This window comes from Grampus griseus (genome assembly GCF_964374135.1).
Source record: "Grampus griseus genome assembly, chromosome: 10".
NCBI lineage: Eukaryota > Metazoa > Chordata > Mammalia > Artiodactyla > Delphinidae > Grampus > Grampus griseus.
In genome coordinates, this window is record NC_139004.1 from 2,000,719 (window position 1) to 2,014,998 (window position 14,280).

Below are 14,280 nucleotides of genomic sequence, written 5' to 3' on the forward strand. Positions count from 1 at the left end.
AAAAATTAGAATAGCTCTTTAAATAGAGAAACCCATCATATTCGTGGATTGGAAGAATCAGTAGTGTTAAGATGTCAATTCTCCCCATTCATCCATTGTACATCCCCTTATACATTCCCTTATACATCCGTTTAATACAGTTCCAGTCAAAATCCTAGAGAATTTCTGGTACATATAGACAAGTTGATTCTAAAATGTACAGAGAAAGGCAGAGAAGCTAGAATAGTTAAAACAATTTTGAGAAAGCATACATTTGGCTCCACAGTGCACAATATGAAGACCTACCCCAAAGCTACAGTAATGAACACAATGTGGTGTAGCAAAGGAATAGATACAAGGTCAGCGAAGAGGGGAGAGAGAGGAATAGACCCACACAAGTACAGCTAACTGCTTGTTTTTAGCATTTTAAAAATTAGTAGACCATTTTAAAGAACAGTTTAGATTCATAGAAAAATTGAAAGAAATTACAGTTTCCATATACCGTATGGATAGTTCCCCCTTTATTATCTTAGCATGACACATTTGTTACAATTAATGAACCAACACTGACACATTATTATTAACGAAAGTCCATAGTTCAGATGACCTTGGTTTTTACCTAATGTCTTTTCTTCTGTTCCAGCCTCCCATCCATGATACCATGTTACATTTATTTGTCATGTCTTCTTAGGCTTCTCTCACCTGTGAGATTTCTCAGAGATTCTTGGCTTTGATGACCTTGAGGGTTTTGAAGAATACTGGTCAGGTATACCGGTTGTCCCTCTACTGGAATGTGCCTTTTTTCCTCATGATTCGCCTGGAGTTATGGTTTTGGGGAGAAAGCTCACAGAGGGAAAGTGCTATTTTCATCACATCATATCAAGGACACATACTATCAATACGGTTTATGATGGTTGATGTTGAACTTGATCTGATCAGCTGGCTGAAGCAGTTGTATTGTTTCCCCCTTTCCATGCTGTGTGATTTGGAAAGAAGTCACTTTGTGGAGCCCACACTTAAAGAGTGGGAGTTATACTCCAACTCGCTTAGACTGGAATACATACATAATTTATTTGGAATTCTGCGTAGGAGATCTGTTTCCCCTCCATTTATTTATTCAGTCACTTATCTGTATCAATATGCACTCATGGATATGATTTTCTACCTTAGGTTATAATCCAGTGCTACGTTTTAAGTTATCTTGCTCATTGTCTTCCAACTTTGGCCATTGGGAACCCTTTTAGAAACAAGATCTGGTCACTAGGTGTGCTGGTTGCTATGGTACAGTGTGATTTCTTTCAGGCTCCCTTAGCTGGTAGAGCAAAGAAATGTATGTCTGCCACCAACTCATGTATATGCATGTATGTGTAAATATTTTTATATGTAGCCATCTGTATCCACATTGTTTTACCATCATCAACTCTGTCCCTCACATGTGGACTATTCTAGCCTCCTCCCCTTTCTAATCTGTAAATTCCCATTCTAATGACAAGAACCCTGGCTTTCATCATCCACTACTCAATTGTTCAGGTCCAGCAAACACATATGGCAGTGTCAGAATTGTTAACATGTGTACCGTGGGAATCAACTTTATCAATTAGAGCATCGTCCCGTGTGCAGTTCCTTTTGCCTTTAGCCTATGGACTCCAAAGTGACTGAAGTCCCTTCCCCCTGCCCCCACCCTCCTTGGGGTGGTTGTTTCATACTTTTGTAATACAATTAGACTCCCTTGTCACAGTCTACATTTTTTCCTGGAATCTCCAGACCTCCTAAATTATTATTTTTCTAAATCACATACATTAAAGTTCACTCTTCGTGTAGTAAAGTTTTATGGGTTTTGACAAATGTCTGGTATTATGTATCTACTATTACAGTATCATAGAATAGTTTCACTGTAATAAAATTCCCTGTGCTTCAACTATTCATCCCTCCCCTCCACACCCACACCTCTGACCACCACTGATTTTTTTTTTTTAACCACTGATCTTTTTTTGTATGTATAGTTTGCCTTTTCCAAAATGTCATAGAATTGGAATCAAACAACATGTAGCCTTTTCAGACTGGCTTCTTTTACGGAGAAATATGCATTTAAGTTTCCTCCATGTGTTTCTGTGGCTTGATAGCTCATTTCTTCTTATTGCTGAATAATATTGCATGTATGTACCATAGTTTATCCTTCATCTATTAAAGGACATCTTGGTTGCTTTCAGCTTTGGGCAGTTATGGACAAAGCTGCTATAAACATCCATGTTCAGGTTTTTGTGTGGACATGAGTTTTCAGTTCATTTGGGTAAATAAGTAGGAGTATAATTGATGGATCACAGGTAAGACTGTGTTTCGCTTTTTAAGAAAGTGCCGAACTTTCTTGCACAGTGGCTGCACCATTTTACATTCCTAACAGCAGTGAAAAAGCTACTTATTTTCCATATCCTCTCCAGCAATTGGTATTTTTGTGTTTTGTTTCTGATTTTAGCCATTCTAAAAGGTGTGTAGTGATGAAAATAAGTAAACAACTCATTGTTGCTTTAATTTGTAATTCCCTGATGACAAATGACGTTAAGCGCCTTTTCATGTTTTTTGCCATCTGTATATTGTTTTCGGTGAGCTGTCCAGATATTTTGCCCATTTTTAATAGAGTTGTTTATTTTTGTATTGTTGAGTTTTAAGAGTTTTTAAAGAATATTTGAATACAAATCCTCTATCAGATACGTGCTTTGCAAATATTTTCTCCCAGTATGTTGTCTCTCTTCATTCCCTTAATAGTTTCTTTCCACAGCAGAATTTTTTTTTTTTTTTTTTTTTATTTTGGTGGTACGCGGGCCTCTCACTGCCGTGGCCTCTCCCGTTGCGGAGCACAGGCTCTGGAGGCGCAGGCTCAGCGGCCATGGCTCACGGGCCCAGCCGCTCTGCGGCATGTGGGATTCTCCTGGACCAGGGCACGAACCCATGTCCCCTGCATAGGCAGGCGGACTCTCAACCACTGTGCCACCAGGGAAGCCCCCTATTCCTTTTTAAATGCATAAACTCTCACCCTTTGAGATGGTCACAGGACACCCAATGCACTTCACTCCTGTCTCTTCTGACTGAGACTTGATAAGAGATATTACAATATTGTAAAGGCCTAATTATTTCAATTAAGAATAACTGTATTTTGGTAGAGCAATCTTTTTAGCGTCTCTCAGAAAATGAAGACCTTAAGAATCACACCTTGCAACCTAGAGATTTCATCTACTGGAGTAATTACCTCCAGAAAAACTCTCTTCAACCTTGCTGGAAAGGCCCCTATCAAGTACTGCTAAACCAACCCTTGTGCCACCAAACTACAAGGAATTGACTCTTGGATTCACATGACACACTTAAAGAAAGTGCCAAGCCCTGACTAGACCTGCACATCACCTGGTGACCTGAAAGTCAAGATTTCCCAGAATTGAAGCAGATGACATCCGATGAGACATCTTTCCCAAAATATCCATTCCAGGCCTGTTGGAGTTTGTCACCAAACCTTTGATGATGACATGCTCAGATGATCTCCAGTGTCTATGATCTTGGTAACATATGAACTTTAGATGAAAAGTGCCTCACAGTTCTCTCTGCTCCTCTTCAATACTCAAATGTAATCTCAGTAGGTTTGAAATCTGCATTTTCCCTCTGATGTGAGACTGTACACAGGAAAGGTCCTCCCTGGCACTGAGGTACAAAAAGCCACTGACACCAAAAAAACCCTCATGCTTGATCAGATGCTTTCAGAGAAAGATTTTGATCAAAAGGGGGAAATGTAAAAAACACAAACAAAAAAGAACAGAAACCTCAATGAAAGAGAGTCAGGAGGTCATAAAGGGGGAGGGGGAAGTCTCACACCCTGCAAAAATAGCAGGGACCTTTTCTTTCCTGGCAACAACTCAGCCAATGAAAAGCAATGGACTGTTGGTTTTTTTTTTTTTTTTTTACTACATCCCTCCCAACTTCCTTTCCCCACATAAAAGTGTCCTCCTTTCCATTTTTGCTGGGGACTTGCATGCAGGTTCCCATCGTGGTAGCCCCCAAATTGCAGTTCTTTTTATAATAAACCTGTTTTTGCTGGAGAAATAGTTGGCAATTTATTTTAGATCAACAGTAGGTAGTGGTATCTCATTGGTTTTTCAAATTTACAATTTCCTAATACCCTATAATACTGAGCATCTTTTCATATACTTATTTGCAGTCTGTATGGTGAGGTGTCTGTTGAGATCTTTTGCCCATTTTCAACTGCGTTTTTCCTTTTCTTGCACTTTTAGTATATTTTGGGTAACTTTTATCAGATATGCCTTTTGCAAATATTTTTATCTTGTGGCATCTCATTCTCTTGATGTATGTATCTTTTTACAGTATATAATCACGCTGTGAATATAATTAGCTTTTCAACGTAACACTATAGCAAACATTTCCCATTTGGCTTGAGACTTCCCAGTCACCTTTGTATAGGGCTGCAAAATAAGTACCCAGTTTCTTCCTCCACAGCCCGACAGAGCAGATTATCCCCACTTTACAGGTGAAGGAGATGAGAGACTGGTAGCTACCTGCCTAAGGTTTCAGCGCTGCTGACCCGCAGAGCTCACAATCCCCTGGGTAAGCAACCCAGTGCCTCCCGAGCTGCCTGTCCCGCCTGGGAGGTTTCCGTGAGTGGTTTCTATGGCTCGGCGCACTAACTGTCTTCTCTTGGCCTCCCAATCCCGCTCTGAAACACAGCAAAGCCGCGATCCTCTGGGTTTTAAAAAGCGGCCAGGAGGCCCCGCCGGGCGCGGGGCGGGCACTCTCGTCGTCCTCCTCCGGGGCAGGAGCGGGCGCGGAGGCGGAGCGAGCAGTCCACGCCTTCCGCCAGCCAAGCTCCTTCAGTCGGCCCGCAGGCGACGTGGACACCGGACCGGCCTCCCGGAGCGCGGGGCCCGGCGACCCACCCGGAGGGGAGCCGGAGCGCGCTGACGCGCTGGGCTGCACGCGGCGGACAGCAGGCTCGCGGAGCCGGGCGAGGTGAGCTGACTGCTCCGCCCCGGCGACCCCCCCCCCCCGCCCCCGGGTCAGGCTCGGCTCGCACCCCAGCCCCGCGCCGGCGAGGCTGCCGGGCGTCGGAGCAACTCCGGGCTGCCCCCGCCGCCTCTTCCCTCACCCGGTCTCGGGCCTGGGGAAGTTTCCCGCGGAAGCGAAAGCGAATCCTTTCGCGAAAGCGAAAGCGAAGCGGTGGCGCAGATAGTCTCGCGGGTCGGCCTCCGACCATGGTCGGGGCTTCCGCTCCGGCGCACGGGCGGTGGGCGGGCGACGACGCTCCCGGAGGTCAGGCGGTGGGCGTGATCCGTGGCGTTCCGGGAAGTCGGGCGCAGAAGAGACGGGCTCATTTCTGGCTGGGGGTTTCGGTCTGTCCGGACAGGGCGGACACCTGCCTTGGGCGCGATAACGGCGTGAAGTAGGAACAGACTGTCGGGTGGCCACCGTTGTTTTGGGGGATGGTGGGTTTTCCTTGCTGTGCCCTTAAGCCTCAGCGGTGCCTGCTCTCGCCGCAACAGGGTTACGCAGGCGTCCCAGGCCGGGCCTCCTCCCCCGCCCTTCGGAAGGACCTTTGACTGGGGCGCTGGGGTCGCCGCGAACTGCGAAGCAGTCAGAAGTGTTTCCGCGTTGTCTTAGACGTGTGCTGACAAGTGGGAAAGGAGGGTTAACGGCGACGAAGGGGAGGTTGCTGTCACCCTAGAAGGCGTCTTCTGTTCGGTGGTCAGTGGCGTGTGCTTTTACGAAATGTTCATAATCTCTTGAGAGTTTTTGTTTTTGTTTCTGTTTTAACACCTTTATCGGAGTATAATTGCTTTACAGTGGTGTGTTAGTTTCTGCTGTATAACAAAGTGAATCAGCTATACATATACGTATATCCCCATGTTTACTCCCTCTTGCGTCTCCCTCCCTCCCACCCTCCCTATCCCACCCCTCTAGGTGGTCACAAAGCACCGAGCTGATCTCCCTGTGCTATTCGGCTGCTTCCCACTAGCTAATCTATTTTACGTTTGGTAGTGTGTATATATGTCCATGCCACTCTCTCACTTCGTCCCAGCTTACCCTTCTCCCTCCCTGTGTCCTGAAGTCCATTCTCTAGTCTGCGTCTTTATTCCTGCCCTGCCCTGCCCCTAGGTTCTTCAGAACCTTTTTTTTTTTTTAGATTCCATATATATGTGTTAGCATACGGTGTTTGTTTTTCTCTTTCTGACTTCTCTCAGTATGACAGACTCTAGGTCCATCCACCTCACTACAAATAACAATTTTGTTCCTTTTTATGGCTGAGTAATATTCCATTGTATATATGTGCCACATCTTCTTTATCCATTCATCTGTCAAGGGACACTTAGGTTGCTTCCATGTCCTGACTACACACATACATTTCTATTCTTCGTTAGGCTTGTTCTTGGTTTCTTGAGAGTTTTGTAGAGGATAAATTACATCCTTTTTTCCTAAGCATCGGACAAAACCCCACAAAGGGGGTGTTGGTTGTTCATTTCTTTGTCTCCTGCTGATCGTCTGGCTCTTCCTTGCTCGTGTATCTTGGACAAAGCCTGAGACTGTTATATTCAACCAACTTTCCAGAAGTCCTTTGGTCTTTAGACCACTATTACTTCTCCCCCGATTTACACATGAAGAAATCAAGGCAGGAGTGAGCTTTGGAGCGTAGAGTGACTTCTTACCTGATCTGCATTTTGTAACCATCAGGTAGGTGCAAGAGTAGAGAGGAAATTATAGTCTATTATAAATTTGGAAAACTGCAGCCCTTCTAAACACAAAAGGTGAAGACTGAGCTTGCTTAAAATATTTGGGGGTATATCATCCTCATCACTATTATTACTGATAAAACAGCAATAACAGTTAACTTTCATTTTCCTCTGTCTGAGCTATATTGCACACCAGAGCTATATTGTACTTTCAGGTTTGTGACTATTAATGAGAATTAAGAAAAAAATCCCTAAATAGCAATTTCCAAAATCGCACATTACTATTGGGTGCTTATTAATCCACAACATGTTAATACCACCAGTATGATCTGGGAATTTGAAAAATACAGAGCTTCCCATGCTTTGGTTGGATATCATACTCTGGCAAAAATGATCATGTTAGTTAACCTGTAGAATATTGATTTCGAACCACTTAGTTTCATATGTTTTTTAAATTTAGTCTGTACGTTCCCTATGTTTCTGACTGTCGCATACTTATTTAGTATAGGTGAGCAGTTGTAAGATTAAGTCTTTGCATCTGATTTTAACAAAGACATTATTGGTTGCTCTCTAGAGAAGTAGCATGTGTTAGTGAGCTGATAGCAGAAGTTTGCGTGAAGAGATAAAGGCTGAGTTCCAGGATCTGCTACTTTAGGTGAATCATTAAACTCCAGATTTTAGTTTCTTTATTTGTAAATCGGAACGGTGTAAATTGGTACGTCAGAGGGTCATAATGTGGTAACGTACATGATAACGCTGGGTTGAACTCTTCCAGTCTCTTCTCTCTTGCTCAGCATTTAGATCTTCCTTGCGCAGAGCTCTTGTTTATCTGGGGCAAAGTATCAAGCAGTTATAATCAAAGAACCTTGAGAGATCCCCATTGGATACCTGAGTAAAAACAGAGTTCTGTTAGCAGGAAAAAGGGGGGCGTGACAGATAGGCAGCCAGCATTTTCTGTCAGACTCATTATGTATGGTCATCACTGAAAAATTGAAAAAACAGTCCTCTACCACTTAAAGGTAAATATGAATATTTTTTAAAGTTTAAAAAAAATTTTTTTGAGGTATAACATACACAGAAAAGTACACAAGTCATAACTGTTCAGCTGTATTAAGTATCGCAAAGTGAACATTAAGAAGAAATGAGACATTTGCCATCACTCCTGGAACCGCTGCGCTTTCTGTGATTCACAGCCTCCTGCTTCCACCTAATAGGAACTACGGTCTTGACTGTGTATGTTGTAGATGAGGTTTGCCTGCTTTTTGGTATTATATATTGTTAATAATTTGTATTTTCCCCCATTTTTACTGAGGTATAATTGACAAAATTGAATATAGATATGAATATTTTGATATATAGACTTACCCTGCCTCAGAAGATAATTTGTGAAGTTTCTTGGGATTTTCAGTTAATTTCAATGGAAAAGATTTGCTTCCCTAGGTCCCTGAATTAAATATACAGAAAACAATAAATTCCATTAAAATAGATACATTCTTTGTTGAAATTAATCATAAGACGACATGACAGGCTAGCGTGCCTTCATTAAGCACCCTGTAACATGGCTTTGTAATGTAGTTTTCTACCTGCCTACATTCAGTGTTTTTGTGACTCTTGGGTATCTAAGTTACTCACAAGTCCTTCCTAAGATATTCAGTGCTTATAAAGTTGAATCATTCATGGAGAAATAGTGGGGGAAACAGTAAAAACAAAAGAAATCATTGGAAACCATGCAAAAGGTGCATAAGGTTAAGTAAGACCAGACTAAACCAGCAAACCGCAGACTGAGGAGAACCAGCTGGGGTCAGGAGCCAGCCTCACAAAGTGCAGCCCACCCGTGAGGAAGCTCCCCTCCCCTGAGCTCCGTCGCACTTGTAGGAGGCACTGCAGGTCCTAGTTGGTCTTGGCAGCTCTGAGGAGACAAGACCTGGGCTGAAGCAGAGAGCTGAATCTTAATACCCCATGGGCATATTTCAGGGCATGGTTATAATTCCTTCCTGTTTCTTTACTCTGTCTGTGAGCCTTTTTTTTTTTTTTTTTTTTTTTTGCGGTGCACAGGCTTCTCACTGTTGTGGCCTCTCCCGTTGCAGAGCACAGGCTCCGGACGCGCAGGCTCAGCGGCCATGGCTCACGGGCCCAGCCGCTCCGCGGCATGTGGGATCTTCCCGGACCGGGGCACGAACCCGTGTCCCCTGCATCGGCAGGCGGACTCTCAACCACTGTGCCACCAGGGAAGCTCTGTGAGCCTTTTTTAATGTTACTAAACATTGATACATAACGTCATTTTTGAAAACTGCTAGATGTATTTCATAGTGTGAATGGGTCATAACTTATTCTCCCTTATCCTGTATCTGTCAGTTGTTTTATGTGCTTTTGCTGTTTTACCTAATGTTACTGGGAACATCCTTGTACATACTCTGTATCAGCATCTCTGATTTCATTCCTTAGAATAAAGAACTACTGAGTGAAGGAATTATTCCCTTTTAAAAAATAAATGTTATTATAAAGGTAATTCATGTTTATTGTAGAAAATTTGGAAAATGTAGTAGAAATGTAAAGAAGTAAAAATCACCCAACCATCCAGATATCCTTGCTAACATTTTCGTGTCTTACACTGTGTCTTTTTTCCTGTACATGTGTCTATATGTATAGCTAGCCATCTACCTGTTAATATATTGGTTGTATAATATTACATCTTATGAATGTTCTATAATTCGTTTAACTATATTCTTTATTTTTGGATGATTAAATAATTCTTGTATTTAAAAAATTATGTATTTAATGACCAACTGCCATATGTCAGGTTCTGTGCTGGGCACTGTAGACAGTGCATAAGACAGACAGTTTCCTGCCTTCTGTGAGCTTAATTGAAATAACTCCCAAATTACAGCTGTCCTGTTTCAAAGGGGAAGTACTGGGTGCTGTGAAAATGTCTAATGGGAAGATGTAGGATGGCTTTCCTGAGGAAATGACGTTTCTGAGACCCGAAGGAGGAACAGCTTCTAGCCAGGAGAAGAATGTGCCCTCAGAGGCTTGTAGGGGAGAGTGGGACAGATAACTCAATCTCCCCCCACCCCACCCCACGCTCACAAGGACTGGTCAGTAGAGAGCTGCTGAGAAGAGTGATCCCAGATGCACACTCGTATTCTGAAAGCCTGGGAAACAGGATGAACGTGGAAGCGCATGGCTCGGTGGGCCGATCGTAGCCAGAACTGTAAAGCAGGCAACACATGTGTTTTCACATATTTTTTCTCACATAATCCTTAGCAGTCTTGTGAGGCAGTCATTATTATTCCTTTTGCCAATGAGGAAATTGAGGCTTATGTAAGTTACCCAAGACACAGGGCTGATAAATGAGAGCTAGAGTTCATATGAGAGAAAAGCCTGTGCTCTTTGCACCATCATAATGGCTTCTGGTACTTCACCTTCAGTCCGTGACTCACCCCTGTCCCCTCCATCTTTATGCCCTTTATCTGGACAGCCTCCCTCAACCCCTGTCTCTGCCCCGCAGATGTGCTTCTTTCCAGAGGGTACTTCCTCTTGCTTGGAAAGTCTCCTGTTACAGGAAAATGGTTCATAGCATCATCTTCCGTGCTGATATGTGAGCTTTGTTGGGGTGGCAGGGCCCACCGAAACCTTTGTACAGGATGTAGACGGTTGGTTGCCTGAGCCAGACTGCAGCAGCCCATTGCACAGGATTGCTGTCAGCCTAGGCATTTTCAGAAATCCCTTCAGGTACTTTCAAACAAACAAACAACTTCCTGCCCCCAACATTTCATTAAGAAAAATTTCAAAGTGCAAAGTTAAAAAGATTTTACACCTGCAGCTAACATCATACTCAACAGTGAAAAACTGAAAGCTTTTCCTCTAAGATCAGAAACAAGACAGGAATTCCCTGGCGGTCCAGTGGTTAGGACTCTGCACTCTCACTGCTGAGGGCCAGGGTACAATCCCTGGTCTGGGAACTAAGATCCCACAAGCTGCATGCATGCAAGTTGCGGCAAAACCAAAAAAAACAGAATCAGTTACAAGACAAGGATGTCCACTCTTGCCACTTTTATTTAACATAGTATTGGAAGTCCTAGCCAGAACTATTAGCAAGAAAAAGCAAAGGCATACCAATTGGAAAGAAAGCAATAAAGCTGTCACTGTTTGCAGGTGGCGTGATATTTTGCATAGAAAACTAAAGACCCCATCAAAAAACTGTTAGAACTAATGAACAATTTCAGCAATGTTGTAGGATACAAAATCAGTATACAAAAATATTTTGCATTTTTATATACTAATAATGAGCTATTAGAGAAATTAAGAAAACAGTCCCATTTATAATTGCATCAAAAAGAGTAAAATATCTAGGAATAAATTTAACCAGGGAGATGAAAGACTTATATACTGAAAACTTCAAGATATTGAGGAAAGAAATTGAAGAAGACACAAATAAATGGAAATAGTCCATGCTCGTGAATGGGGAGAATTAATATTGTTAAAATGTCCATACCACAGATTCAGTGCAGTTCCCATAAAAATTCCAATGACATTTTTCATAGAAATTGAACAGATAATCCTAAAATTTCTATAGAAACACAAAAGACCCCAAGTCATCAAAACAATCTTGAGAAAGAACAAAGCTGGAGATAACACACTTCCCAAACTGTATTACAAAGTTATAGTAATCAAAACAGTATAGCACCAGCATAAACACACATATGCATCAATGGAACAGAATAGACAGCCCAGAAATAAGCCCACACATAAATGATCAGTTAACTTACAAAAGAGCCAAGAATACAGATGGTCCACAACTTATGATGGTTTGACTTATAATTTTTTAACTTTATGATGGTGCAAAGCAATAGGCATTAAGTAGAAATCATACTTTGAATTTTTATCTTTTCCCAGGCTAGTGGTATGTGGTATGAAATTCTCTTATGATGCTGGGCAGCAGCAGGGAGCTGCAGCTCCTGGTCAGCCATGCAGTCACGAGGATAAATAGCCAATACACTTACAACCATTCTGTACCCATACAGCTATTCTGTTTCAGTATTCATCAAATTATAAGAGATATTCAACACTTTTTCATACAACAGACTTTTTGTTAGATGAGTTTGCCCAACTGTAGGCTAGTGTAAGTGTTTTGAGCATATTTAAGGTAGGCTAGGCTGAAAATGGGGAAAGGACTGTGTCTTCAATAAATGGTGTTGAGAAAATTGGACAGCCACATGCTAAAGAATTAAACTGGGTCACTGTTTTACACCATACACGATAACTAACTCAAGATGGATTAAAGATTTGAATGCAAAACCTGAAACCATAAATCTCCTCGAGGAAAACATAGACAGTAAGCTCCTTGACATTGGTCTTGGTGACGATTTTTCAAATATGACATCAAAAGTAAAAGCAACGAAAGCAAAAATAAGCAAGTGGGACTATCAAACTAAAAAGCTTCTGGACATCAAAGGAAACCATCAACAAGATAAAAAGGGAGCCTACTGAATGGAAAAAAATATTTGCAAATCATGTATCTGATAAGGGGTTATTAAAAAATATATAAAGAACTCACACAACTCAATAACAACAAAAAATACGTTTAAAAAATGGGCAGAATATCTGAATAGACTTTTTAAGAAGATATTTATTTATTTATTTATTTATTTATTTATTTACTTGGTTGCACTGGGTCTTAGTTGTGGCAGGCTGGCACCTCAGTTGTGGCTCACTGGCTTCTTAGTTGTGGCACTCAGGCTCCTTAGTTGTGGCATGCAAACTCAGTTGCGGCATGCATGTGGGATCTAGTTCCCTGACCAGTGATCGAACCCAGGCCCCCTGCATTGGGAGCTTGGCGTCTTAACCACTGCCCCACCAGGGAAGTCCCTGAATAGACATTTTTCTTAAGAAGACATCCAGGTGGTAAAGAGGCAGGTGAAAAGATGCTCAACAATATTATCATCAGGGAAGTGCACATCAAAATCACAATGAGATACCACCTCACACCTTTAGAATGGCTATTATCAAAAAGAAAAATAACTTTTGGCGAGGATATGGAGAAAAGGGAACTCTTGTGCATTGTTGTTGGGAGTATAAATTGGTGCAGCCACTATGGAAAACAGTACAGAAGGTCCTCAAAAAATTAAGCATAGAACTACCATATGATCCAGCAATTCCACTCTTGGGTATTTACCTGAAGAACATGAAAACACTCACTTAAAAAGATATATGCATCCCTATGTTCATTGCAGCACTATTTATAACAGCCAAGATATGGAAACAACCTAAGTGTCCATCGATGGATGAATGGATAAAGAAGATGTGGTCTACATACAATGGAATATTACTCAGCCATAAAAAGAATGAAATCTTGCCATTTGCAGCAATATGGAAGGACCTCAAGGGCATTATGCTGAGTGAGATAAATCAGACAGAGAAACAAATATTGCATGATCTCATGTATATGTGGTATCTTAAATTTAAAGAAACAAGCTCATTGACACAGACAACAGATTGGTGGTTACCAGAGGAAGGGAGTTGGTGTGGGTGGGAGAAATGGGTGAAGGGGTCACAAGGTAAAAAAAAAACAAAACAAAACAATAAAAAATCAAGAGCTACAAAGTGCAGTGTGGTATCCTGGATTGGATCCTGGAGCAAAAAAGGAAATTAGTAGAAAAACTGGTGAAATCAGAAAAAAGTAGAGTGTTTAGTTAATGGTGACATACCAATGTTAGTTTCTTAGTTTTGACAAATGTACTATTAGGACAAATGGGTGAGGGGTGTATGGGAAAAGAAAATTAAATATGTAGAAACAAAAAAGTAAAATTAAAGATTTTACAGTGAACTCTCATATATGCAGTATTTATATCATTTTACTCTGCTTGCTCTATCATATAATTATCCATATACTTATCCCTCTCTCTGTCCACCAGGCTATCGGTCTGCAAGGTAAATTGTCCATAAATATTTCAGCATGCATACCACTAACAAGTTCAGCATGTTTACAGATTTTTCTAGATGTAAAATTTGCCTGCGGTTCTGCAGTGTACATTTGTTGGGTGTTGACAGATGGTTTTGTTTGTGTAACCCAAACCCCCACTGAGATGGTAGAACATTACCTTCACCCCCAGAATGGTCCCTCGCCCCGTCCCTGGGCAACCGGTTTCCACCACAGATGAGTCTGACTGTTCTAAAACTTCATGTAAATGAAGTTATATACTATGGATCCTTTGATATCTTCTCTACCTTAGCATAATGTTCTTGTTACTCTTCCACATTGTTGTGTGTATTAGGTCATTGCTTTTTATTGCTGAGTAGTAGAGTCCATCTGTGAACACACCACAGGGTGCTTTTTTGGCCCATTCTCCTACTGATGGACAACTGTTTCCAGTTTTGGATGGTCATGACTAAAGCTGCTCTGAGCATTGTACAGGTCTTTGGGGACATATGCTTACATTTCCCTTGGGATTTTCTCAGGTGATTGTACCATTTTGTGTTCCCACCAGCAGCGTGTGAGGATTCCGGCTCACTGGCATGCGGTGGTGGCCGTTTTAATTCTGGATACTCCGGTGGGTGTGTACTGGTGTCACATGTTGGG

The 14,280-nt window shown here is 41.9% G+C and overlaps 1 protein-coding gene across 4 annotated transcripts in view; it reads left to right on the forward strand.

The window, feature by feature from the left end:
* Nucleotides 1–4,862: 4,862 nt before the first annotated feature.
* The window catches only part of RIPK1 (receptor interacting serine/threonine kinase 1), a 34,828-nt gene continuing 25,410 nt past the window's right edge, over nt 4,863–14,280 (forward strand). For 3 of the 4 annotated variants that reach the window (XM_082663309.1, XM_082663311.1, XM_082663312.1), the window contains exon 1: nt 4,863–4,986. The gene's annotated coding sequence lies outside the window, so the exon portion shown is untranslated. Of the gene's footprint in view, nt 4,987–5,548; nt 5,719–14,280 lie in introns of those variants that run through there. The other variant, XM_082663310.1, reaches the window with a different exon arrangement.